Source organism: Coenobita brevimanus, chromosome 1 (assembly GCF_032717465.1).
Source record: "Coenobita brevimanus isolate Jiangsu-jjx chromosome 1, ASM3271746v2, whole genome shotgun sequence".
NCBI lineage: Eukaryota > Metazoa > Arthropoda > Malacostraca > Decapoda > Coenobitidae > Coenobita > Coenobita brevimanus.
In genome coordinates, this window is record NC_136954.1 from 67,882,842 (window position 1) to 67,910,452 (window position 27,611).

The 27,611-nt window shown below is 40.5% G+C and overlaps 1 protein-coding gene and 1 non-coding gene across 2 annotated transcripts in view; one reads left to right on the top strand and one right to left on the bottom strand.

Moving 5' to 3' along the window:
• The first annotated feature begins 1,359 nt into the window (after positions 1-1,359).
• LOC145390413 (5S ribosomal RNA) lies at positions 1,360-1,477 on the top strand. Its single transcript, XR_013895623.1, has one exon. It is a non-coding gene; the product is annotated as a 5S ribosomal RNA (ribosomal RNA).
• Positions 1,478-5,527: 4,050 nt separating this feature from the next.
• Atg14 (autophagy related protein 14) overlaps positions 5,528-27,611 on the bottom strand; it is a 105,716-nt gene continuing 83,632 nt past the window's right edge. The window contains exon 11 of the mRNA XM_080279149.1: positions 5,528-5,790. The gene's annotated coding sequence lies outside the window, so the exon portion shown is untranslated. The remainder of the gene's footprint in view (positions 5,791-27,611) is intronic.

Sequence of the window (27,611 nt, forward strand, 5' to 3'; positions counted from 1 at the left end):
TTGCACTGCATAAGGTTTTGAAAGGTTTGCAATTAACCCTTTCATTTCCGGAGTAGATGGGAAGTTGTTGAATGCTGTGAAGAGTATGTACGATGGTGCTAAGGCTACAGTACGTGTGGATGGTGAACTAAGTGAATTTTTCTCTTTGAAGGTTGGTTTGAAACAGGGATGTGTCAAGTCTCCATGGTTGTTTAATCTGTACATGGATGGGGTAATAAAAGAGGTACAAGATAGGGTAGTGGATGTTGGGGTGGTCCTGGTGAGAAAGGATAGTGTTTGGAAACTCCCTGTACTGTTGTTTGCAAATGATACTGTGTTGTTGAGTGAAGACGGAGAGCTGCAAGGCTTGGTGGATGAGTTTGGGAGAGTGTGTAAGAAACGGAATCTAAAGGTGAATGTAGGGAAGAGTAAAGTGATGGTCTTTGAAAGAGGTGAAGTCAGTGAATGTACAGCGAGGCTGGATGGTGAGGAATTGGAAAATGTGAGTATGTTTAAGTACTTGGGTAGTGTGATGAGTAAGGATGGAGGTTTGGAGGGTGATGTGCTTGAAACGGTACAGCAGGGAAGAAAGGTTGCTGGTTCCTTGAAAGCAGTGATAAGAAGCAGGTAAGTGAGCATGGAAGTGAAAAAGTTACTACATGACAGTATTGTGATACCAACTCTAACGCATGGAAGTGAAGCTTGGACGTTGCTGGAAGGACACAAGTAAAAAGTGAGAGCAGTGGAAATGAGTTATTTAAGAGGAGCCTGTGGAGTCACATGGAGAGACAGGCTGACAAATGAGAATATAAAGGAGCGTTGTGGTGTGGATGTGGATGTGATAGGAAACATTAAGAGGAATACACTGAGGTGGTTTGGCCATGTGGAGAGGATGGAGGGTGAAAGACTGGCGAAGAGAGTGTATGTGAGTGAGGTGGAGGGGGGAAAAGGGAGGGGGAGGCCGAGGATGAGATGGAGGGATGGGGTGGAGAGGTATATGAGAGAGGGGGGTGTGAGCTGGGAGCAGGGCAGTGAAATGGCAGGGGACAGGGCGACATGGAGGCAATTTGTTTGTGGCCACCCCGAACAGGACTGAGGCGTCTGGCAATAGATAGATAGATTTCCGGACGACACAGGCTGTGTCCAATGGCAGGCACGTACTCAGGATGTGGGCCGGCTGGGCCTTGTGTTGCGGTACTTCTTAAACATTTTATCCTCACGCCCTTAGTTTTGCTTCTATCTTCATGATTTTTCTTTTTCCATGTATTCTTGAATAGTTGTGCTTGCTTATGGTGTTGATAAAAAAGTTTGGCGAATATAAATTATGCGTTAATTTACTACGTTTTTTCTTTCCTTCGTGTTTTCTTACAGAAATATATGGCCAACGGCCATACCACGTTGAGTACACTGCTTCTCATCCGATCAGCGAAGTTAAGCACGTTGGGTCTGGTTAGTACTTGGATGGGTGACCGCCTGGGAACACCAGATGCTGTTGGCATCCCTACGTGTCAAGTGGGGTTGGTGGAGGATTAGTGCCCCTCCCTGTAAAACAATTAACTCTAAGCCCTTGACCACCCCGTTTGGGATACATGGCGTCTGGCAATGGATGGATGGATGGTTACTAAGAAAGAGTTTCAGAAAGTTTCATTAGCTACATTTTGGTATATGAACATTTACTGTAGGACAATTCGGGTTGGTTTTACGTACCGCAAAAGGAAATTATCTTATGATCGTGCTGCAGTGCAGGAGCGGTGTTTCGCTAAATTATTTTTTCCCCTGCCTTTATTTATGCCTCTATCTGCCTGATTTTTTAATCACATAATCTCGAATAGTTGTACTTATGTATGGTGTTGATAAAAACGTTCGGCAAATATAAATTATGCACTAATTTACGGTTTCTTCTTTCCTTCTTGTTTCCTCACAGAAATAAGGTATATGTTTTATGGTAACTGTTACTGAGAAAGAGCTTTAGGAAATTTCATTAGCTACATTTTGGTATATAAACATTTACTGCAGAACAATTCGGGTCAGTTTTACGTACCGCAAAAGGAAATTATCTTACAATGGCGCTGCAGTGCGGGAGCAGTGTTTCGCATGGCCAAAGTTGTTGCTAAATTATTTTTTCTCCTGTCTTTATTCATGCCTCTATCTGCCTGATTTTTTATTCACATAATCTCGGATAGTTGTATTGTACTTGTTCATGGTGTTGGTAAAAAGTTCGGCAAATATAAATTATGTGCTAATTTACGATGTTTTTTCCTTCCATCAAGGAGCAATTTTGTTGGACGCAGCTTGTGTCGTCCAATAATGAGTGGATGAGATTAGGTTCAACGCAGCCTGTGTCGTCCAGTGACAAGCAGGTGACTTTTGCACCACTACCCTAAGTAATGAAATGGTTAAGATAGCTGTGGTAGAAAACAACTGGTATGTTGAATGAAATGAATATGAAGACTAAACACAGGTATGCATAAGGATATAGTATCAAGGAGTGCTGTAGCACTCCGTAAGTAGAAATGGCGCTGGTTCAAAATGGCATCCTGTACCTACAGGGTATAGGAGCATTCACGTGAAAATAGTCGCAAAGCCCAGTTCTAAGCTTACGAACTAAAAGACCTTTGCTATTCAAGTTCAAAACTACTTGCAAAGTCTTGCTATCCTTCACAGGAGTTGAAAAATCAAACTGAAAAAATTTTGTTCTTCTTCTTTCTTCATCAGTCATAACTCCAAAACAAAAAAGCATAGGCAAGTATACTATACACCAAAATGCTGCTTGTCGAGTGTAGATGTTTTCTTCATGTTTTGAAAAGCATTCAGCCTAAGGTTCACACCAGGGTCACCTGTGAGTACATCATTTTGCATAATATTCGTTAGTTACAGCATGCCTACAGTTGAAGAATGTACCAAAACACCTTGCCACAGGAAGGCACCCTCATATTAATCTTTCAGTATGCTATGCATGTAACAATCCAAATCTAACAATTGCTTTATACCTAATTATACTTCCACAAAAAGATCATAAACTAGAAAACAAAAAAAAAATTCTAAAATGATTGTTATGAGGTAGGAATGGCAAAAGTACATAAATAAGAAATGAAAAAAGTAGAAACAAGAGAGCATCCAGGATGGGAGGAGATTTGAAGACCTATACTCATTACGACAATCCACCAGCTACTAGTTTGTAGCTAAACTGTGGAATGTAGTATTGGGTATAGATCTCCAAATTTCTTCCCATCCTTGATGCTCTCTTGTTTTTGTGCTTTTTTCATCTCTTATCTGTGCACTTTTGCCATTCCTACTTCCTAACAATCATTTTAGAAGAAAATTTTTGTTTTCTAGTGCAAATGGTGTCACCTGCATATATTGGGTACATTAAAAACATCACAAGTGTTCAGAATGCAGTGCTGTATGCTGAATGGCTTGATACTTTTCATATCTTTCTTCAGAACACAATGAACCCTTTGAATAAGCGAGATGGGTTTTTTTTATTGCTGCCAGATGATTGACAGTAATTCAAACTGGGAAAAGCCTCGCACACTGAAAGGGTTTATTAAAGCTATTTCTAATCCCTCCATGTCAAAAAGTCTAACCTAAACTACCTAAAATCATCAGATGGAAAAAAATAAATAAATAAATAAGACATCCCTGGGCTCACTGGGTTAACTGGGCCTCTACACCTCACATCATCTGCTGTCTAAGTTCACTGTAAATATTTAATCTATGCATGTGAATTGTTATTATACGTATTCCTTCATATTTTTTTGGTATTACAGTAATCACCAAATAAAAAATGTATGGCAGACTGGGTTATGTATTCTGAGTCTGATGGATTGTGTTGATTAAGCACTTTTTAAATTCAACATATTTCACCCCTTCAGTACGGTGAGCTCTATCCTATTCTTGCTATCTCCAGATAATTTTATTAAAAATAAGGGGAGCTACTTCACTGTGCAGAGGTTAGACATAAGCCTCCATTTACCTCATTAAATAACAGAAGTCTTTCCTCCCCCCCCCCAATAAATCATCTGATGGTAGCCTCAACAAAATGAAAAATACCTCACTGTGATGAAAAGGTTATCTCCTTCAGTATGGTGATGCCTTTCTACATTTTGTTCTTGCTGCCTCTCAAGATATTTACCCAATTTCAGAAGGATTATGGTAGTGAAGGGATTTATTGAGTATTACCTCACCCCTCCATTTCAAAAGAGTTCCCCAATGCAGAAGAGTATCATATAGTTGCAACAAGAATAAATACCAAAGTGGAAGGGTTAACTGCAATGGTGGTGTTTTTATTACATTGTGGTATTCCATATGAATCATACAGTAAAACAACTATTAACTCCATCAAATCAATTATGTCATATTTAATATACTCTTATTGCCTCCTGGTTCACACTCAACATATGAATGATTTTTCAACCATGAGGGAGTAGACAGAGTTAATGGGTTTTTGTCACACTAATCTCTGCTCTTACTGACTAACCAAAACCTCTCTCTCTCTTTGTCGCAGTGCTGCATCAATCTCACTCTGCTATCACTTTTCCAATGGTCACTGCTTTCCTGAACTGTCTGCTTCCATCCCTCCCCCGATATGGCTGGTGCATATTACCAATCTAGTGATGCACTCTCTTCACTTTTCTGTCCAACTCTCTTATGCAGAAGTCAACTGGTACTATACTCCCAGTCCTTTATACTGTATATGTAACTGTCTTCCCAGCTCTTTATTTCCTTCTGTTTATGACAAAGTCTTTTTACATGTACTGTAATGTATCTATGGTACAAATCATGGAATAGATGAATTGTTATTCTAACTCATTTATTCAGTTCTCTCTGAAAAGGAAATTTTTTTGTAGTCCAGCCTATGATTCATTTTGTTTTGCATACATTAAGGGAAAAAAATGTTCATAAGCTGAATAAAATAATCTGGAAGTAACAAGAGTACATTAAAAACAAGAAATCATTGTACTGAAAGGATTATATTAATTTCTTTAATACTGTAATTTCTTTGATTACTCAGGAAACTTAAGAGGGATCTGTGCAACATATATTGGCACAACCTGGAGTGATTATGTATTATTGTACAATCAATTCCACACATACTGCAGGTACTGGTCAGGGTTTATATTGAGTTGTATTAACCATGGATGAAGTACAGAACAGTATTGTAGGTCAAAAGATTATGACCACAGCAAATGACATGTACTCTCTGCTGACCTCATACACTTACCATTACATATCACAATATGATATCCATGACTAAGAAAGTTATACAGGTATCACAATCATGATCGCCACCCAACTCAAAATCTCAGGTTTACATAAAATGAGATCTATTGCTATAACTGTAAATCACCTTGGCTGCAGAAATAGAAGACGAATGGGCACATCACAATGTAGCTACAATAGGAATCTAATGACACTTAACTGTAGGATGGAAATTACCCTAAGGGGAAAAAAAAAAAAAAAAAAAAAATCTGTGCAGTGGAACTGCATGAAATAGAAATGTAAAACCAATAAGAAAAAACAGACATACACATAAAAGAAATTCTGTGAGATTCCAGTATGAGACAAAAATGTATGATTAATACCAAAAATACCACATACTGTATATACATACATACTAATACATACCTGCAATCAGGTTGGCAGTGATGTGTGAGGCAGTGGAGAGTTTGTGGTATTTTATGATGCTTTAGAGAGGCTCCTGTTGGTGAGGCTCTGACAACATACTCACTCACCCTCACATATCACCACAGTATTGTCATTCTTGGTGCTTCTTGACTATTCTGTTGTTCTCTTTAGTGGGATTCCTACCTAAAACAAACGAAAAAGAAAAAATAAATCCTCTTTGTAATGCATTGTTGTTTTCATGCCCTAAGGAAGTTTTTTGCTTAACTCCCCCAGTGTGACAGGTATAAATATAGAGTCTAAATAAATAAATAATTATATACACTCAATCCTCGTAAACCGCGGCAACTTGGGTCTGGACCACTGCCGCGGATTACAAATTCCGCGGTTAATAAATAATAACTCTTAAGTGAAAAATTAATTAGGGTCAGGACTTTGGCCAACCACCCCCCAAAGCACCCTACCTACACCTATCTAGGCACCATCAAACACAAACATACAAATTTAGGAATATTCAGTGCATGTATTTAATAGAAATAAGCAAGGTTAAGGGATCTCACCTTAATCCTATGACGATTTTGCTTAAGTGAATGAAGTGGGGTGGTGTTGGGAAGAACTTAGAACCTCTCAGCATGAGGTGGGGGTGCTCCCTCATGCTGTTCTCCCTTCTCCAGCTCCTCAGCCTCCCTCAGGAAGCCCTCAAAGTCTGCCTGGTTTTGTTTTGGTTTCTCCCTGATTTTGTAGATCATCCCTATGGTCGACTCGTTCCTCCCATATTCTTTCACCAGGCTTGCAAACTTCTCTCCCTTCTCAACACGACAAATGAGCTCCAAACGTTGACTGTACGACAACGGCGGCTGCTTCTTGATGCCACAGGGCTTAGAGCGCTTCTTCGGGGGTTCAGGAGGGGCCATGGAAGGTAGGAGGTGGGGGGAAAGTGAACAAAAAAAGGCAGGTAGCTCTCGTACCGCACGGTGATGCTCTGTACTGTGCGGGTTTGCAGGCAGAACAACAACATGGCGGCATCAGTATGCACACTTGCCACCAGGGACGGGTGGTGATTGGTTGTTGGGTTGCGGTTATCAAATTGAATGCCGCGGTTTACGATTCTCCTCGGAAAAGGCCCACTTTGGTGCCTAGATCCATGATTTTCGTGACTTAACAGCGGTTTAAGGGTGCTGGCAGTCTGACAGCCACTTTGCAGCGGATTACGAATCCGTGGTTTATAAACACGTGGCTTACGAGGATTGAGTGTGTATATATATATATATATATATATATATATATATATATATATATATACAGTATTTATATATATATATATATACAGTATATATATATCATCATCATTATCATCATCATCATCAGCCGTTGAGATCCTTGCAGGACCGGCCTATCCCTACTGAAGCAGGGACAATACAGCCAATGTATCTCTACTCAGTGGCTTAGGCTGTCTGGTAGAGACTATGTAGGGTGTGAAGTGCTTGTGAGTGTGATTGTAGTGTTGTTGTGGCTTTGGATGTGTGTGTAGTCTGTGAACCAAGTGTAATCGGCCCACCTTAAGCCGACTGGGTGCAAGCATACTAGTATGCGACACTGGTTCAACCACAGCACCCCTTGTGTCCGCCAAAGTAGCAAGTGGCTTGGTGAATGCTTCCCAAAGTTTTTACAACTCTGGCAGGAGGGGAACCTGTGCTCACCAGCGTGCGAAAAGCACACTGTACCACAGAGGCTCATATATATATATATATATATATATATATATACACAGGTACATATATATAGCCGGGCAAGATATTTTCTTGTAAGCAAATGAGGTTGAATGCGAGTGCTGTTTCTGCATTTTTTAATTTCTGCTTGATGTTTTTGAGGCGTCAGGCTAACCTATGTTGATTTTCATTTGGACATATGAGTAGCTGTCCAAATGTTAGTGTACCTGGTGATGTTTTGCTCCTAACTGAAAAATCTTCAGACCAATCTGATGGCAGGTGGAGCATGACTTATTTGTAAAGGAGATGCCAATACGTGCTACTACGTGATTAGTCGGCCAAGAGTGAATGATGGAGGGTGCAACTATCTCATTAGTGGAATGAGTTAGCCTACCAATGTCTGTGATCTTCTGTATGTTGGAAGGACTTTCAAATCTTCCACTTGTGAGTTGACTGAAGGTTTCAGTTCAGAAATATAAAGTGCTTCCAGAAGCACTTTACATTTCCAAACTGAAACCTACAAGCAAGTCTTTCCAACATAAATAAGATCACAAACATCAGCGAGCTAACTCATTATACCAATCAGATAGCCGCACATCTTCCGTCACACTCTCTTGGCCTACTATTCACGTGGTAGCAATTTTTTTTTTTTATGCAGGGAAGAAGGAACCAAAGGCAAGGACCTCACAAACTGTTCCTCCAAAGAAAAAAACAAAAAACAATACAAAAGAGAGTCAAATTCAAGATCCGATCATTTTGAGATACTTGGACACAGTGTCTGAAAGACTGAGATCATAGGAAGTAGGAAATACAGAGAGAAGGAGACCAATTCCAGAGTTGACCTGTTGCATAAATGAAGGACTAAGAGTAATGGTTAACTCTTGCATTAGAGAGTTGGACAGAAAAGGGATGAGAGTTTGTTGCTAGACGGGTGCTACACGCCCGTCATAGAGGTGGAGGGATGCAAGCAGAAAGTTCTGAGGAGCAGTGACCATTGAAGTAACAATAGAAAAGAGGTAAAGATGCAACAGTGTGGTGAAGAGACAGAGGCTGAAGGGAGCCAGTAAGAGGAGGAGAGTTAATGAGATGAAAAGCCTTGGACTCCACCCTATCCCTACTGAAAAGGGCTGCATGTGGGGAGCCTCTCCACACGAGAGTTGTATTCTACACAGGGGGCGCATAACACCCGTGTATAAAGTCAACAACGGTGCAGGGGTAAAGAAGGTACGGAGTCAGCTCAGCACACCCAATCTCTTGGAGGCAGATTTGACAAGAGATGTAATATGATTTTTCCAACATAAGTCCCAAGGGAATGAAACCCCAAGCATGTTCAAGGATGATGCAGGACTGAGCTGAATATTATTAATCATTAGTGGATACTCCTGTGGAAGATTTTGTCAGGTTGACAGGTGTAAGAACTGAGTCTTTGATGCATTAAAAACAACAAGATTATTTTTACCCCAGTCAGAGATATTAGCCAAGTTGGACATTAGGTGTGCCACAGCCTCATCCTTTGTTTGTTGAAGTAACTGCTGAGATGGATGTTGCGAGAACCAAATGGAAAGGTGAAGGGTGGAATCAACAGGGTACGAGTGAATAGGGTTAGATGAACAGCTTAGGTCATTGATGAATAAAAGGAAGAGAGTTGGTGATAGGACCGAGCCCTGAGGAACACCACTGTAGATAGATCTAGGAGAAGAACAATGGCCGTCTACAACAGCAGCTACAGAATGACCAGAAAGGAAGTTACAGATAAAGGCACAGACAGAAGGATAGAAACCATAAGAGGGCACTTTGGAAATTAAAGATTTATGCCAGACTCAATAAAAAGCCTTTGAGATGTCAAGTGCAATGGGAAAGCTTTCACCAAAGTCCCGAAAGGAAGATGACCAAGAGTCTGAAAGGTAGGCGAGATCACCAATGGAGCGTCCCTGACGGAACCCATACTGACAATCAGAGAGAAGGCTGTGATAGGAAAGATGCTTTAAAATTTTTCTATTAAGAATTTACTCAAAACTTTTGAGACACAGGATGTTAAAACAATTGGACGATAGTTAGAGGGTTGGGAACGGTCACCCTTCTTTGGGACTGGCTGAATGAGAGCAAACTTCCAGCAAGAAGGAAAGGTACAAGTTGACAGACAAAGGCGAAAGAGTTTACCAAAGAAGGGTGTAAGCACAGAAGCACAGTTCTTGAGGAAACAGGAGGGACTCCATCAGGCCCAAATGCCTTGTTAGTACTGAGGTCAGTGATGGCAGAAAATACATCAGCTGAAGAAGTTTTAATGTTAGCCATGAGGAAGCCAGAGGGGGGAACTGATGGAGGAACAAAACTGGAATTTTCTAAGGTGGAATTGGAGGAGAAAGACTAAGCAAAGAGATCTGCTTTATCAGTAGAAGAAGTAACTACAGAGCCATCAGGGTAGAAAAGAGGAGGGAAGGATGATGAGGGAAAGTTGTTTGAAAGGTTTTTGGCAAGGTGCCAGGCGAAGTGGGAACAATTCGAGTTGGAGAGTTGAGAGCATTTAGTACAGAAGAAATTATTTTTGGCAGAGCGAAGAACAGACTTAGCAAGATTCCGTGCAGAAACATAAAAACGATGTGATTCAGGGATGGGTTGGCTCTGGTACCCTTTATAGGCCCTCTCCTTGTTGTGGATAGCATTACAATAAGCGTGATTAAACCAGGGATTTCATGCATTAGTTAAAGGATGAGAAAGGAATGTATGCTTCCATGCCTGAGAGAATAACCTCCATAATGTGCAAGGCACACTTAGATGGCTCCTGGCCATGGAAGAAAAAATCATTCCAGGGAATATCAAAGAAGTATTGCCTGAGGGCCTCACAATCCACAGCTCCAAATCGACGTTTCTTGGGAGGGTCCGCAGGCTGTACTGGAGCGATAGGACAGGTTAAGGTAATAAGGTTGTGATCGGAGGAGTCCAACGGAGAGGAAAGATTAACAGAGTAAGCAGAAGGATTTGTTGTAAGGAAGAGGTCAAGTATGTTGGAGCTCTCTCCAAGGTGGTCAGGGATACAGGTAGGGTGCTGTACAAGCTGCTCTAGGTCATTAAGGATAGAAAAGATGTAGTCTTCTTCATCAGGTGGATTAGTGAATGGAGAGGAGAGCCAAAGGTGGTGGTGAACAATAAAATCTCCTAGAATGGAGATTTCAGAGAAAGGAGAGATGGATAGAATGTGTTCCACTGTAGAAGTAAAATAGTCAAAGAATTTTTCATAAGTCAGTAGAATTAGATAAGTAAATAGCGAATATATATTTAGTCAGGGAATGACTGGAAAGCCAAAGCCAGAGAGTAGAGTATTCAGAAGAATCATGTTTAGGAACACCAGAGCAAGATATGTTGTTGCATACATATACACAACAGCCACCTTTGGCTTTGAAATGAGTATAGAGAAAGTAGTAGGATACAGAAAAGGGTGTGCTGTCAGTTGCCTCAGATAGCTGTGTCTCAGTTAGGAAGAGAAGGCGAGGTTCAGAGGAGGAGAGGTGGTGCTGAACAGAGCGAAAGTTAGAGGAAAGGCTGCGAATGTTGCAGAAATGAAGAAGAAATGAGTCAGACAGTGGTTCTAGGCAGCTCGTTGAGTCGTCACTGGGAGAGGGGCGGACGGTGAGAGCATTTATGGTCCTTCCCCCCCCCCCCGGGACTCCGAGGCTTGTATGAATAATGCCATTTTTCTGTTTTTAATTTAGAAAAGGAAGTGTAGTGTGTACTGTGCATGTAGTTTGGTGCTGACAGTTAGACATGTCGGCATCCTCTATATAATGAGGTCTTACTCCATGTCCACACAATAGGTACAGTATGTGTGTGTATTATATATATATACTACTTGGTGGTGGCCAGAATTAGGATCCAAGTAAGATGGAGGAATAGAAGGAGGGAAAGACGAGAGGAAGGAGTAGTTGCAAGGAAAGTGGAAAGGTTACAGGAGGATGAGAAAAAGGCAGAGTATAAGAAAGAAGTGGAGGAACAATTGGGCAAATATGAATTGGAGCAGATGGGGGACGTGGAAGGTGTGTGCAGGATATTTACAGAAGAAATATGTGCAGCATGTGATGTGGTGTGTGGGAGGAAGAGAAGACGGAGGGGGTGCAAGGAACAGCGTGGTGGACTGAAGAGGTGAGACAGGCTGTGGCACAAAAGAATTAAGCATACAATGAATAGATGAGTAATAGGGGCGTGGAAGAAGTTGAGAGGCGGAAGAGAGAGTTATATGTAGAAAGAAAGGGATAGGTGAAAAGATTAGTAAGAGAGAGTAAGAAGAGAGTGGATGAGGAATTTGGAAGGAATTTGAGTGTAAAGTGGAGGGACTGTAAGAAAATGTTTTGGAAAGAGGTGAAGAGAGTAAGACAGGGTGGAAGTGAGGTTAGCAGGGGAGTGAAAGATATAAATGGTAGATTACTAGTGGAGAAAGGAGAAAAAGTGAGCAGATGGAGAGAACACTTTAAGGAATTGTTGAACACAGAGGATGGAAGTAATGCGAGTAAAAGTGGCTGGGGAATGGCTGGGAGAAGGAGGGAGGTGAGAAGACAGGAAGAAATCAGTAGGATAGAAGTTGTGGAAGCAATGAAGAAAGTTAAATCGGGGAAAGCCCCAAGAATTGATGGAGTGTGTGGTGAAATGCTGAAGCATGGGGGATAGATAGTAGTAGAATGGATGTGGAAGATGTGCAGATTGGCCTGGGAGGAAGGTGGAGTCCCGGAGGATTGGAAGTCAGGTATAATTATTCCCTTGTACAAAGGAAAAGGGAAAAAAGAAGTGTGTGGTAATCATAGGGGCATTTGTCTTCTTAGTATAATAGGAAAAGTGTATGGTAGGATACTTATTGACAGAGTTAGAGAAAGAACAGAGGAATTAGTTGGAGAAGAACAGGGAGACTTTAGGAAGGGAAGAGGTTGTGTAGATCATATATTCATTCTTAGATCTTTAGTGGAAAAGTTTCTAGAGAAGGGAAAGAAGTTGTATGCGGCTTTCATGGATTTGGAGAAAGCATAAGACAGGGTGGATAGACAAGGATTGTGGAAAGTGTTAAGAATATATGGAGTAGATGGGAAGTTGTTGAATGCTGTGAAGAGTATGTATGATGGTGCTAAGGCTGCAGTGCGTGTGGATGGTGAACTAAGTGAATTTTTCTCCTTGAAGGTTGGGTTGAAACAGGGATGTGTCAGGTCTCCATGGTTGTTCGATCTGTACATGGATGGGGTAATAAGAGAGGTACAAGGTAGGGTAGTGGATGTTGAAGTGGCCGTGGTTAGAGAGGATAGTGTTTGGAATCTCCCTGTGCTGTTGTTTGCAGATGATACTGTGTTGTTGAGTGAAGACGAAGGGGAGCTGCAAGGCTTGGTGGATGAGTTTGGGAGAGCGTGTAAGAAACAGAATCTAGACGTGAATGTAGGGAAAAGTAAAGTGATGGGCTTTGAGAGAGGTGAAGTCAGTGAATGTACAGCGAGGTTGGATCGTGAGGAATTTGAAAATGTGAGTATGTTTAAGTACTTGGGTAGTGTGCTGAGTAAGGATGGAGGTTTGGAGGGTGAAGTGCTTGAAAGGGTACAGCAGGGAAGAAAGGTTGCTGGTTTACATTACCATCTTGCGAGGATGTTGTAGTTATTCTTTGTGCAACCCTGGTCCATCTGATTGAACAGACCCTTCAATCGCAAGTAAGCAATTGCCCCTGCAGGGTCATCCCATGCAGTGAACCAATGTTCCCTGGCAATGGACAGCAACTCACCACAGCAAGGTGGGGGGGATTAGTGTGGAGGTTTGCTTCCTGAATGGATGCTAGATTTGTATTTCTCCACCTAGTTAATGGGCATCACAGCAAGCTCCACATCATCCCCTTATTTGGTTACCACCCAGTGTTGTATATGGTTTCCTGGGTTATAGGAAACCATTTGGTTTATCACTTGGTGCTGAGCCACCTGAAGTGGAAAGAACATTAATAAAAAGTGAGGGGAAAGATGGGAGGAAACAGGAAAGGAGGAAGGTAAACACAAAAAGAATGACAAATGTGAAGGAAGTGGCAGGCAGCACTACATCAAGTGCATGGATGATCATATCCCCCACCTACCACCACAATGTCCCAGGGTAAAAAGTTTGCCAAACCATTGTCATACATTCCTCCATTCAAAAATTATCCAACTTGCTTTATCCTAACCTCCATACCTCACTTTCTCACACACTCATTTTGAGACGCTAGATATGATGAAGGCTTCATGTACCCCATCACCACCCAAAGACTCAAAGCTAAACATAATTGTCTGAAGGTAGCAAAGACAAAGTACATAGATATACCATAAGAATGAAGAAGTTAAATGAGAAGCTTCTATCTCTGCTTAGTCAAAAAGATTTCTCTAATACTGAATAAAACTGCCAGTATGTACAAAAAGCCATCATTTTAAAGGTGTTGTCTTTTTTAAGATGTTTTTTTGGAAGCACAATCATGGGATTTTACTTCTTTCAGGCAACACCTATTCTGATCTCCTACATAGATCATTATCTTATCAAGGAAGAACACAAACATACATACATTTTGAATGACAGTAATCCATGCTTGCCAAGGTCAGTCTTCTTCACCAGATAGCTGTTTTCTGAGCTGAGCAGTCTCCTGCGGCATTCTAACTGAGTTACTAATTCTTCCCTTCTCAGGACATCCCATCCATTCCTTGGCCTGTCCACAGAGGTGGTTTCTTCCATATTCAAACCTGTAAAGTGCTTCACCCAGTTATTTTCAACTTTCAGTCTAAGCATCCAAACCATTGCAGCCTATAGACCTTTTCCAGTGACGTCACAGAAATCACGTGATTTTGTTTACAACTCCATATTGGACAGCAAACTCCTCGCAGTAATGGCTGTCCAAACAGGGCTGTCAGAGATGAAACTGTCAGATATATGCAGAAATCTCAATCAACACCACCAAGATCTGTACAGGAACAATATAAGTGTTTGGGGCTAGCTCCTTACACCATATCTAGGGAGAAATTCACCAGTTTCAAGGATTGGGGACCGAAACCAGATCTCAGATATGGCAATCGCTATCACTATTTGGTAAACACTCCATCAAAGTTCATCGGGGCATCCTTCTAGGTAAAAAGACATGACCTATTGTATATATGCAATGTAGATAGCTGGAACTGACACATGGTACTTGTAAATCGACCTGGTAATTGGCAAATTATTGACGTGGGGCCAAGAGGGGAAGGATTGTACTACTGACTGGGAATTTAGTTGATGAATTGGTTTCCCAGTGATGTACCCTAGCTGCTGCCCCCTACTTAGAAAGCTGCAAGCACAGGCTAGATAAGCATATGACAGGTATGGGTTGCATACAAAATTTGTCATTCTTGTAGTCACACTCCTGTGACAGCTGCCCAGCATGGGACTGCATGGGCTATTGTAGGCAGGGTAAATTAGTCACATTCTTGTGGGAGCTGTCTAGCACGGGGCTACTGGCCTACTGCAGTTATCCTCTCGTCTTAATCTTTAAGTTAGGTCCTAAGTTAGGTCACGTTAGGTTACGTTGGTTGGGTTAGCTTGGTCTGGAGGAAAAAAAAAAAAAAAAAAAAAAAAGTAATTTCCGACAGAAATGAATATCAGATTCAAATTAATCACACTATAAAACATTTAAAAATGAAAATTTACTTACTGTGGAAATTTCAGTAATTATAGACCTAGAAATATACACACAGCCTATATACTGATGTTTTAAGTAGTTTTACATAAAATGCATAATTGATAGAATAGGCCAAAACTGTCAAAACTACTCTTGAAGTTAACTTGTACATTACAACTGAAACATAACATTGGCACAAATTTAAATTGAGGTTATTTATTTCATGCTGATGAGTACAACATAAAACTAAAAGATTTCAACAACATACTTTTTATGATTTTACGTTTTATATTAACAAAAAAAATCTTAGTAGCTACATACCTGGTAAAAGAAAAATATAGGGGCCTGTTGATATAAGTACATTATTTATCCTCTTATTTGTAATTAAAGTATTTTTCTAGTAAGTGAAAATGTACATTTAACTGGAGCATGTATTGACAGTTTTGCTTTCTGTGGAGCAACATTCTTTTCTAAATAAAATAGAAAGTTATAAATAGCAGTACCGGTACTAGTAATTTTGCTTCAGTTTTAATTGCAACATTGTTTAGCGCATAGGCTCAGAGTGGTATATAAGTTTTATACTGAAGTCTTGAACAATATTCTGTACTGCACTATTATTAAAATCATCCACCATGACACAAATATCAGTTTTGAAATGAATCACAGTGAAAAACATTGAAAAAATAAACATATAAGCTTTAACCTAACCAAACGTAACCTAACCTCCTTACCTAACCTAACCTAACTTCAGGTATGACCTAACCTGTAATTTAATCAGTTTTACTTACGCATCTAACATTCTTATCATCTCTGCTATGTCAGATTTGGTTTAGGTGAAACTCTGGAATAATATCAAAACAAGTCCTGTGACATGGACCCTCCCCCTCCTTTCCCACGCACACTCATTGCCATGTGGGTCTTGTGCTCGGACATTAACACAATCAGGATATCCCACGACACCTACAACTGCTAAGAATGGTAAATATGCCCGTATCTACTCACAAATCATCGGATCACCTGATATGAAATGCTTGCAACAGAGCTGTGAGTGGGCCATCGGCTGCCAATTCTCCCTCTTCACGGCAGCTATCCACTTCTGTTGCCTTTCCTCATTGGCTGGAAACCGGCAGAAGTTTACCCCACTTCCAGTTTTCTGCCTTGTCTTACAGCCAAAGGCACAACAGTGGAATACCATTGTGGATTCTGCTATTCTCTCGCTCTAGACTTCTGACAATTTGCCGTCAAATATGGCGCCATAAACAAAAGTCACATGACTCGTGACGCCACGTGGAAAAGATCTATACTTCCACATTACTTCACTAACATTCTTAGCATATACACTGCCCTCTCAATTTTGTAAATATTGTTCCGTCCTCACTAAGACATTACATATCCATTTTGCCAATTTTTCATTTCAGGACACTCAAATCTCTTACCATATCCATCATTTACTGCCCTTCTTTCACTATTACAGAGCTGCACATCTCTTACACTTGAATTAAATCATTTCCCTTTCATACTGAGAAAGAACCTTTTCATTTTCAACTAGGGTAACAATAAAAATACATAAATAAATAAACACTTCTCAAAATTTCTTCCAACCAGTTTTGATTCTCAAAACTAAGCCAGCTTCTGCACCCTTCCTGCATTCGTCTCCACATTAGTCAATCTGTTTTTGCCTCATGGAACTGGGTCACTCCCATACGGGCTACTTCCCTTGATGCCATTATTTGTTTGAAAAATCTCTGATCATCACTTGGTGACTGAACCTGCAACAAGTCGACACTCCAGCTGAGGCATTTTAACCACTATCCCATTAAATGTATGAAACCTCTATGCTGTTACCATTATAAATTATACTTGGCAAAATAAATTATGTTTCATTTTTAAATCCTATGAAAACTTATATTACTGAATACTGGTAAAAGTAAATGCTCATGCTTGTAAGACAGAATATTTGTTTACTGGGGTATAAAATTTATTCAAAGATAATATTATTCTAAGGCTACATAAACTTCACCATGGGTTACACAAATCCTCATGTACTAATTTTTTGGATGAACAACATTCATAAAAATCTATCAGTAATGCAATGCCATCACAGGAACTAACCCTATGGATACCAAAGTTGCTTCATGAGAGTTAAAATTAGATTTGATATTATTTTGACACAATGAATGATATGCTATTAACAAAGTGGAACCAGGTTAACATGGAAATATGTGGATAAAATTTAATCTTCTGATGCCTGGGGGTTTCTCTTGGCTGAACAAAAACATCATCTGACATTAGCCAGAATATAAATCAAAGCAGCACACAGGACTAATAGTATATATGTACTGTCTTGATTTTACAGAACCATGAATTTTTCAAGGAAGAATTATACACACATATTGAAATGTTGTTTATATGGAAGATACAACAGCTCTGGCATCACCCAAACCCTCCTCAGGTATAACAGAATCCATTCTATTTACACCTAAAATATCTATCTATCTATCTATATATATATATATATATATATATATATATATATATATATACTGTATATGTATATATATATATATATATATACAGTAATCCCTCTACTATCCAATGTAACAGAGCCAAAGGCATGTCTGGAAAGTGGTCCTGTCCGTATAGTGGGCCCCAGCCTCCTGGACTTACACTTAAGGACCCTAACCCAGCCTAACTTTGAAAGCCACCTAAGTAACTTCCAACTGGACATGCATAGCACCTATTTAAACCTATTTGAAACCCTATTCACACCAATAACGGACATAAAGAAATGAAAAGGAACCAAAGAATGAGGAATTAGAAGTGACTGTACTTATAGCACGTCTGTGGCCACCTTCTCTAAGGCTTTGGCAGTGGTGAAAATGCTCTTGAAGCAGGTACAGTATATCCAGTGTTGTGCTGCACTGACAGTAATTCTATCCACTGTGAGTTATAATTAACACTGCACATTCTGTTAATTGCACCACACCAGTTTCAACGGCAAGTTTGCACTCCACAGTTAGTCCTTTGCACTCTAAATTCTAATTTCTTAACACTGCGCAATGCTGTAAATTCCCGTGTGGTCTAATGGCGAGGTATTGCAGTTTATTCATTGTTTATTTTTAAAAAACGAGCACGTGTGGCATCCACTGCAATAAGCATCTACTCGCGATCGAAGTTAGGCAGTAACTGTTGGTAAGGAGGAAACAGAGTTGCAAGATCACAACTCAGCCACATTACCAAACTCCTCAATTTTCATTACCAAATTTAACTATTCATTACCAAGTTTGTAAAGCTAGCATTTATTCTTCACTAATTATATATACAAGTGGAAATACATGTAATCACTCTCCTTATAATTAACAGCATGTTGATTATTTTCATGCTAAGTAGGCTAGCAAATTAATCAGAGAGAGCAAACAATCCACCATCTCCATCCTGTGTATCCTCATACATGTGAAAAATCCGTCTGGTAATGCATTATTCTGATTCATTACCAAATGAATTTATCATTACCAAATTGGCCCACATTTGGTAATGAAAAATACCAAATGGCAACCCTGACAGGCGAGGGGGAAAGGAAGGGGCGAAGGGGCTGTGGTGTAAACAACTGTTCGGCGCCACACGGCAATTTTCAATTACGGGTGGGAAAAAATTCCGATTTGGGGGGGATTTTTTTCTTTTTTTGGCCATTTTTGGGTTCCGAAGGTCCAGGCCCACAATGTCCGGTAAGTGGGTTGTCCGGAAAGTGGGCATCCGGATAGTACGGGGATTACTGTATGTATGTATGTACAGTATATATATATAAATACATACAGTAAATACTGTATACATATATATTCTTTTTTTATGTGTCTGACTCCGGGCAAAAGCTTCAGGGCCTATCCCAAGGCCCAGTAGTCCTCCTACACTCCTCTACACACCACCACTTCAGTGCTAACACCCACCATCCATACTGAAGACATGCTAGGGCAGAAAATTGTCTAAGCCAAGCTGAAACTATGTATGTTCCCCTAAAACATTTCCTTATAAAGGGGTATAATTCTTCCACGTTACAGGACTGCTTTACAAACACATTTAGCTTTCTAGCAAATAAGAAACAATCAACAGGATTTGTACATTACAGAATTCACTGATTTAAAAAACCCCAAAATGCTGCCTTAATGTGAACCCATTTTCTCCCAATCCTCACCTAATGTTACAACCTACCTTCCATGATGCACTCCCAACTCATCAATATATTGTATTTAAAGTTACATAATATACACAATTAATTTACTGGTCTTTATTGTCAGCAACACTGCTTTACTAATATGCACTTTAATTCAATGGACTCAAATCTTTCCCCTTTGTGGCAAATCAGGCATCACTTTAACAATTAATGATATACAAAGCATGGAGGTGGTGTGGTGCTGGAGAGGGACACTTTCAAACAGCATCCAACAGAGCTGACCACTTATACGGATGTCCATCAACTCCCTCCTTCTACTGAAGGAGGATAACACACTGAAGGAGAGGAAAAAATTTTAGTCTCCAGTTCACCACATTCATGTTCAAATGAGTCTGGGTCAACAACAAGAAGAGAAACAGGTGATGCTTGTTGATGATGGTAGTGGTGGTGGAAGATTAAAATGGTTAATTTTCTCACCCCCCATCTCTCTCTTTTCTTGTTTGCATGCTTGCCTGAATAATGTTAAGGGGTAAATACTACACCATGGTAATAATTTAACTATAGCAGTACTTTCACAGTGGCCTGCTAAAACCGTTATTTACCTAGCAAAAAATGAGAATCCTCAACACTCAAAGTAACAGTGAATACATTAGCTATAGACAAAGATAAACATTAAACAGATTCTGAGATTACTTTAAATAATGCCAAGTTAATTGTAGCCAATAAAGGCATCCAAAGGGTTCTATCTATTGCCCAACACCTTAATCCCATAAGGGGTGGCCACAAACAAATCACCTCCATGTCACCCTGTCCCCTCCCATTTCATTGCCCTGCTCCCAGCTCACACTCCCCCTCTCTCTCACATACCTCTCCACTCCATCCCTCCATCTCATCCTTGGCCTCCCTCTCCCTCTCCCCTCCTCCACTTCACTCACATACACTCTCCTCATCAGTCTCTCACTCTCCATCCTCTCCACCTGGCCAAACCACCTCAATGTGTTTCTCCTAACGCTTCCTATCACATCCACATCCACACCACAATGCTCCTTCACTTCCTCATTTGCCAACCTGTCTCTCCATGTGACTCCACAGGCTCCTCTCAAATAACTCATTTTCACTGCTCTCACTCTTGACGTCTGTCCCTCCAACAAGGTCCAAGCTTCACTTCCATACATTAGAGCTGGTATCACAATACTGTCATGTAGTAACTTTTTCACTTCCATGCTCACTTCCCTGTTTCTTATCACTGCTATCAAGGAACCAGCAACCTTTCTTCCTTGTTGTACCCTTTCAAGCACTTCACCCTCCAAACTTCCATCCATACTCATCACACTACTCAAGTACTTAAATGCACTCACATTTTCCATTTCCTCCTCATCCTACCTCACTGTACATTCACCAACTTCACTTCTCTCAAAGACCATAACTTTACTCTTCCCTACATCCTGTCATCAACACACACACAATCAATCGTTGCCTTCCACTCACTCAGTTCACCACCCACCTTTCTCATCACTTGCCAAGTATACCTACTGTACGGATCATTTTGTGCCTGAAAAGGGTATTGGCTATCACCAACCCCCTCATGGCACAAATGTCCACTATAGCACTGCCATTCTCATCCATCTCTGCAGGCACACCCCACTCACCAACTACTCCAAACACATGCACATTACCTACTTTTCCATTCATATCTCCAATCAAACACACTCTCATTCCCTTCAAACTTTTCTATGCATGCTTCTGCATTTGTCCAGAACCCTTCTCTGACTCTGCTTGCATGATCTTGCATTGGCGCATACACACACACAATCACCCACATCTGTAGTCCGACTTTCAATCTTACCCACACAATCCTTGAGCCAACTGATCTATACTCTTTTATATTCTCCTTCATCTGTTACTCACAACAATACACACTCCTTTTGCCCTCTCATTCTCACCTACTCCCGTGCATATACCCCATCCATACTCCCATTCTCTCACACTCTCACCTCTCCATTTAGTTTCAGTTAATCCACATACATCCACTTTTGCACCCTCAAGCACCTGGACAATCCCTCTTTCTTTCACCTCATCACTTGCACCCCTTACATTCCACGTAGCTATCCGTACTAAGTCCTTTGTTCGGTCCTTAGCAGTCACCTTTTGGTTAGTCCTGGTTCGAGGCTTCTTGTTCGTATTTTTAGTTAGTTGTTTTCCAGGGAGGGGCACTAACCCTCCGCCAACCCACTTGTTGTCACGCAGGGAACACATGTTGGTTAGTTATAAGGTTACCACCCAGCACTGTAAATGCTTTCCTGGTTTACAGGGTTAACTGCAAGAAAAGGACTAGCATAAACATTGTAAACACAGTAGGAACACAGAACTCCTCCAACTTGTGTATGTCATTCTCATTTTATTGTCCTTCCTACTAGGTAATTTTATTCACTTTATGGGAGACCTCTTGTAGTGAAAGGGGTTAATTCAGTAACTCTCTCCTACGCTGAATAAAACTGACTAAAGGCACTAAGAATCAATAAAGATCGCCAGATTCAAGACGCTAAGCTTGGTTTTATAATACTGTATCTGGTACGGCACCTCATAATCCCTTCAGCCCCAGGACATAACTTTTGTTTTATTCTTGTAACTACCACACAATTTAATTTAACTTCAGCCAGACATTTTAGACTGTTTAGAACATATACAGTTTCATATACCATGTGATGTGAACATAGAGTGCAAGTGTAACCAAGAAGGTGTATGTAAGTGAGGTGGATGGGGAGGGGAAGACCAAGGATGTGGTGGGGGGGGGGGTGATGGGGTGGAGAAGTATATGAATTAAGATGCTGTGAACTGGAGGAAGAGCGTCTTGTGACAGAGGACAGGGTGACACATATGCAATATGTTTGTGGCCATCCATTTACTAATTAAGGCATCCGGTTATACATAAAAAAAATAGATGAGTTATCTTTCACTACTAGAGTATATGATTTTTTACTATTAAAAGTGTGCTTTCTAAATACAACTAGCTGGCATCAATCAGAACCAAAGTAAAATTTATGTACTCAGGCTGAAGGGGTTAAAGTGAAAAGAAAAGAAAAAAAAAAAAAGGGTTGAAAAAATGATTAAATATAACTTCTCTGTGCTCAGCTCCCAACACTGAGTCTACAAGTGCGTCTTAACCCTTTCACAACCATGACGGCGTTCATATTTACTCCTGCTACCACTAGCCAATTTCCTCTGCCTAGGTAAGACTTTTCAAATGGGGGGTGGGGTGGGGGTGGGAAGGAGGTTAGAGATTGCCCTCCTTAACCCCTTAACCGCGGGGATGTCAGGAGAGCGTCGCGCCTGTCCTGCAGGGATAATCGCACTCCAACTGACTTTTTAAAAATATTTGCCAAAAATCAGTTATTAGCCCTTGAATATTATAGTTAAATATGCATATGGCACATACCTTCAGCTTTCTCCTGGGATGTTTGCTGAGCCTTCGTCGACTACCGTAGGACTTGTGGTGACTTCTGAAGTTGGGTAACGAAGTCTCCACTTTACACTTCCCTATACCCCATAATATGGTTACCACTGCCTGATATTATCATTACAAACACTATTCCATGAATTTCAAGTAGTCTGAAATCCATTAAAAAAAAAAAAAAAAAAAAAAAAAAAAAAAAAAAAAAAAACACTGTGAAAGCAATGTAAATTACGAGCGGTACGAGCTTTCCACCAGTGCTTGTTCCCCGCTGGTATTCTGAGGCGGAGCTGTCATTTGGTATTCATAAACACACTCACTCTCTTCCCAAATTCCTTCCCATGCTGCACTAAGGGCTCCTTTCCCATGGAGCCAGGACGAACTTGGGACACAGAAGCACTCGTGCTACGGGTTTCTGTCACCATTTCCTCCACTAACTCATCTCACGAGTCACCAGAAAGATCGTAGTCACTGTCCATCATAATCATTGATAAAGTAGCCAATTCACATTCCAGGGCAGAGTCACTTAGCCCTTTACCTCTTCCCACACGAGGTTTAGTAGGGGTTGAGGTCACAGGGCCCTTGCAGTGGGCTCAAAAGTGGCAGAAGTGGACGGGCGCGAATCAGACATGGTTTCACCGCGAAAGACGACAGTAAACTGAATGATGTGGCATATATGGGCAGGGAAGGGTTGACAATGTCAGCGTGGTGACAGATGCTAATTTATATGCTATGAAATGATTGGCAGGAAATCTAGACAATACATAATAAATTAGGTAGTTCCAGGTGAATATAAATATCACTTAGGCTTCTCCCTTCCTTTCTTATATATATTTTTATTATGAGAATAGGCCATATGGCATATTTCAAGGGGAAATAAACAGGGAAAATTAGCAAATGAGTGCACGTGGGGTGTTGCCAGGTGATAATTAGCCCATTCCAGATGTATGGCAGTATCAATTACCTTTCCCTTTCCCTTATATAATATTTTGTATAAGAATAGGGCATAGGGCACATTTCAATGGATAAAATGAGTGGAAAAATCCATCCAGGATTTGCGTAGCGCATCGCGGCTGGGCAGGTGGGAGGAGAGAGTAATGGAGGGGAGGTAAGGAGGGGAGTCAAGGACAGGGGAAAAATGGCTAAATTGTCAATAATGGATGGGAGTACAGGTGACATTAGCAACGCTGACTATAGCTGGACACTGGCAGTACTGATAGATGATACAAGCCACCACCTAAAAGCCCAGGCAAATTCAAAAGAACACGGAATCACAAAAGTGACGCCTCGCGGTATTAGCCCTTGTGCCCGAGCATCACGCAAGTGACTCCCTGCGGTTAAGGGGTTAACCTCTTCAATATGAGAGATCTTTTCTTCATCATCATCTAATCCTGTGTTGCTCCATGAGGAGTGTAGGAGCCTGGGGCTAAGCAAGTTGGTCCTGACATTTAGGATGAAAGTGACTAACCTCATTCATCCCTGAGTGGCAATACGTGAGCAATGAACCCCAACCACCCCTTGGATATGGATATTAGAACACCTTAATTACTCACTAAACCACCAGGCACCAAAATCTGGTTATGTGGTTACCACCTGGCATAGCAAATGGTTTCCTGATGTACAGGAAACCATTTGGCTTGTCACCCAGTGTATAGTCACCCACAGGCAGAAGGAAAAGAATGAAGGAAAAAAAAAAAAGATGAGTGAGTGTAAAGTCACCTGTAGGCATAAGGACGGGGAAAGAATGAAGGAAAGAAAGACAGAAGAGGACAGAATAAAAGATGGAAGGAAGAGAGAAAAGGGCAGTCATCCGAGAGAGGACAGAATAAAAGATGGAAGGAAGAGAGGAAAGGGCAGTCATCCGAGAGCAGCACTACATCGAGTGAGTGGATGGTGAGCGCCCCCACCTTCCATCAAGTATTTCTTAGGTCAGTAAAATCCTCTGGTGGTGGCAAAATAAAAATGCAAAAATGTCATCACAAAGCTGTGGCCATCCTGGGAGAGACTTTGAACTGGATGGATTACTGACAGCCTTCATTAACCCCTAAAGAACTCTCCTAAGCAGAATAACACAGTTTAGGTGTAACATGAATAATATACAAAGTTACATCATTAAGAGAGATGGGATTAATCATTCACAATGTCCAGTCGGTGACAAATTTTTCTTAGTACAGTTACCTCTCAACTAACGCGAGTTAAAAAAAAAAAGGCATTTTCGTTTTAACACGAGCAAATATTTATAGATACGTTTAACTAACAAGGGTTTCTTGATTTAACGCGACTTTACACGTACATGAAGGTTTCAAATTAGCCGCGCGCACCTTGGACAGTCCCGAGCTCATAGACTGTGTGTGGCAGTTTATGCATAAATACAATTTTTTATTTGCCTGTTGCTTAAACTGGTTTTATTCAAACTATAATATTTGAAAAATGAGGTCCGGCCCAATTCTGAGCAATCTGGCTTATTTTCAGACAAAATTTGACCAGGAAAGTGATCACAGATCTAAATTGTTACAACCTGATGCTGCAGAACAGAAAGAAGAAAACCACTCACACCAAGATAGAGCAGTTCTTTATGAAGAAGACAGAAAACTTAAGGGGGTTACCTTCATCACCAGTAGCACGGGAGTCAGAAGAAGAGGAAGGACAGCAGAGCGAGAAGGGACAGCAGAGCGAGAAGGGACAACAAATTCAGGGTGTTGAGCGGCAGGAGAAGGGACAACAGCAGACGACGAGTGATGCATAGATAATTGAGGCTGTGTGTTGTTATTGTTTGCGACCTACTTACTGTAATGAAAATGTTGCTTTTACTGTAGTGTTTTTATGACCTACTAATGCATTAATTATGTTGAGGAACTTTCACAATCCCGTGAATGAAGCAGAATTGAAAGAAAATCCACGTAAAAAAAGAATACAGTACAGTATGTATTTTGGGAGAAGTAAACAACGCTTCGGCCCAACTAGGGCTCAAATGTTGTTTATTTCTCCTCAAATATACTGTTTTTGCTTTTTAAGTGGATTTTCTTTCAAATTAATATTGTTGCTTTTACGTTTAGAGTAGCATAGCTCCCCAAATGGGTAGACTTTCCCAGAGTCCAGTAACATAACCCCCAATATTACCATAGTTTCTTATGGGAAAAATATGTTTAAGTAACGCATTTTTAACTAACACGACCTCTCCAGGAACCTAACCCTCACGTTATTTGAGAGGTTACTGTATTCACTATTCTAATGTAGCCATTTCACACTTAGGGCACCTGTCACTTTCATCCTTGATGACAGTGAATCATCTATGAAACAGAATCATCTATGGGATGAAAAACATACAAAACCTCACTCAGCTTGGTAACATTAGCTAGAAGAGTAAGTGAAGGGTAGAAATGAAATATTAGGCCAACTACAAACAATGTCACTGCCGCTGCAGTGGCATCAGACTCATCTGAATGTGAAACCAGTAGACTTCAGGCTAATGATGCCCTTTCCTGCAGTCAACAGTCCTCCTTTCAGGGATAGGCAGGGAGTTGAGGGAGGTTTATACAACTCGGCAATGAATATACCTGGATATGTGGATACCACATCATGACGACATCCCTCTCCAGCACCTCATCACACAATAAATATATTAAATTAATATGCATTCTGCATCCTAAAAATAGTCACTGCATAAATACTAATGAAAGACTGTTAGACTATACTGTACAGTTTGTGTTATTCTGATGCATGATTATTATACTATTAGTCCACTCACAAAGTGTACAATGTGTGCAGCCTAAATGCCAGTTTAAGTGTTCAGCCACTTATTACGAAAAAATTTATTGTACAATACTGTATACCCTTGAAATTCACGGGGGATTGGTTTCCACCCTGCAAGTACCAAAAACCATGAATTTACTCGTCCCCATACAGTGGTCATCCTGAGTCATTATATTATATACAACGTACTTAAAAAGGATTAAAAGCTCTTTTCCTTCTTTTACATACTGCAAGCATGATATCAGAAAATGTAAAAATACATACAATACGGAAAAAAGGAAAAGAAGTGTACTCTAATGTGTACTGTACAGAACTGCAGTTACAAAGAAGAGTAATTGTGTACTCACCTTTCCAAGAACATTATAGAATAAATATGCATGGTACAGTACAGTACAGTAGCAACAAAAAGACATCACAAATTCTAATTCAACTCAACTGAAGCCATGGAAGAAGCACCAACTGTAAACTCAAAACCCAAGAATTGTCAAAAACTATAACAAAAAAATCCATGAATTTTAAGGGTATAATGTACAGTTTCTAATAATATTTTTTCAGTAAAGAACTAACACTACTTTGTGGCCTCTTTCACAACACACTCCCTACATCAGCACCACTTGAATATTACATGAATGTCAACTTCTCACAACATACAACAATATCTCTGTAGAAATTAAAAGACAGTAAGTCTTTGCTACAAGTTGGTTTACCAGATGTCCTTAGTTTTTATTACGTTCATAGTACATAACATGAGACACTGCCAATTAAAGCTCCTTTACTACCTATGAAGCTGCTATTCTGGTTCTCCCAAATACAAACCAGCTGTAAGAAAAACTTGTGAAATTTTGCAACACATTCTTGACTTATGAAAACTGCCTGTAATACTGTACACATGATAAAAATGTATCACACATGTAGGGTTCAAAGATCTCCCATATGATAAGTACAGGTCATAATATCCATCCATCATCCAATCCTACATTTCCCCACGAGAAGCGTAGGAGTCTGGGGCTATGCAAGTTGGTCCTGATGAGAGTGACCAGCCTCCCTCATCCCTGAGTGGCATTACGTGAACAATAACACCAACTACCCCTTGGATGTAAACCTTCACCGGTTCAATCCGATTAGAGCGCCACAATTACGCACTAAACCACCAGGTGCCATAATTTGGTTATTACGTTACCACCCTGTACTATAAATGGTTTCCAGGTGTACAGGAAACCATTCGACTTGTCACTCTGTGTAGAGTCACCCACAGGCAGGAGGATGAGGAAAGAATGAAGGAAAGAAAGACAGAAGAGG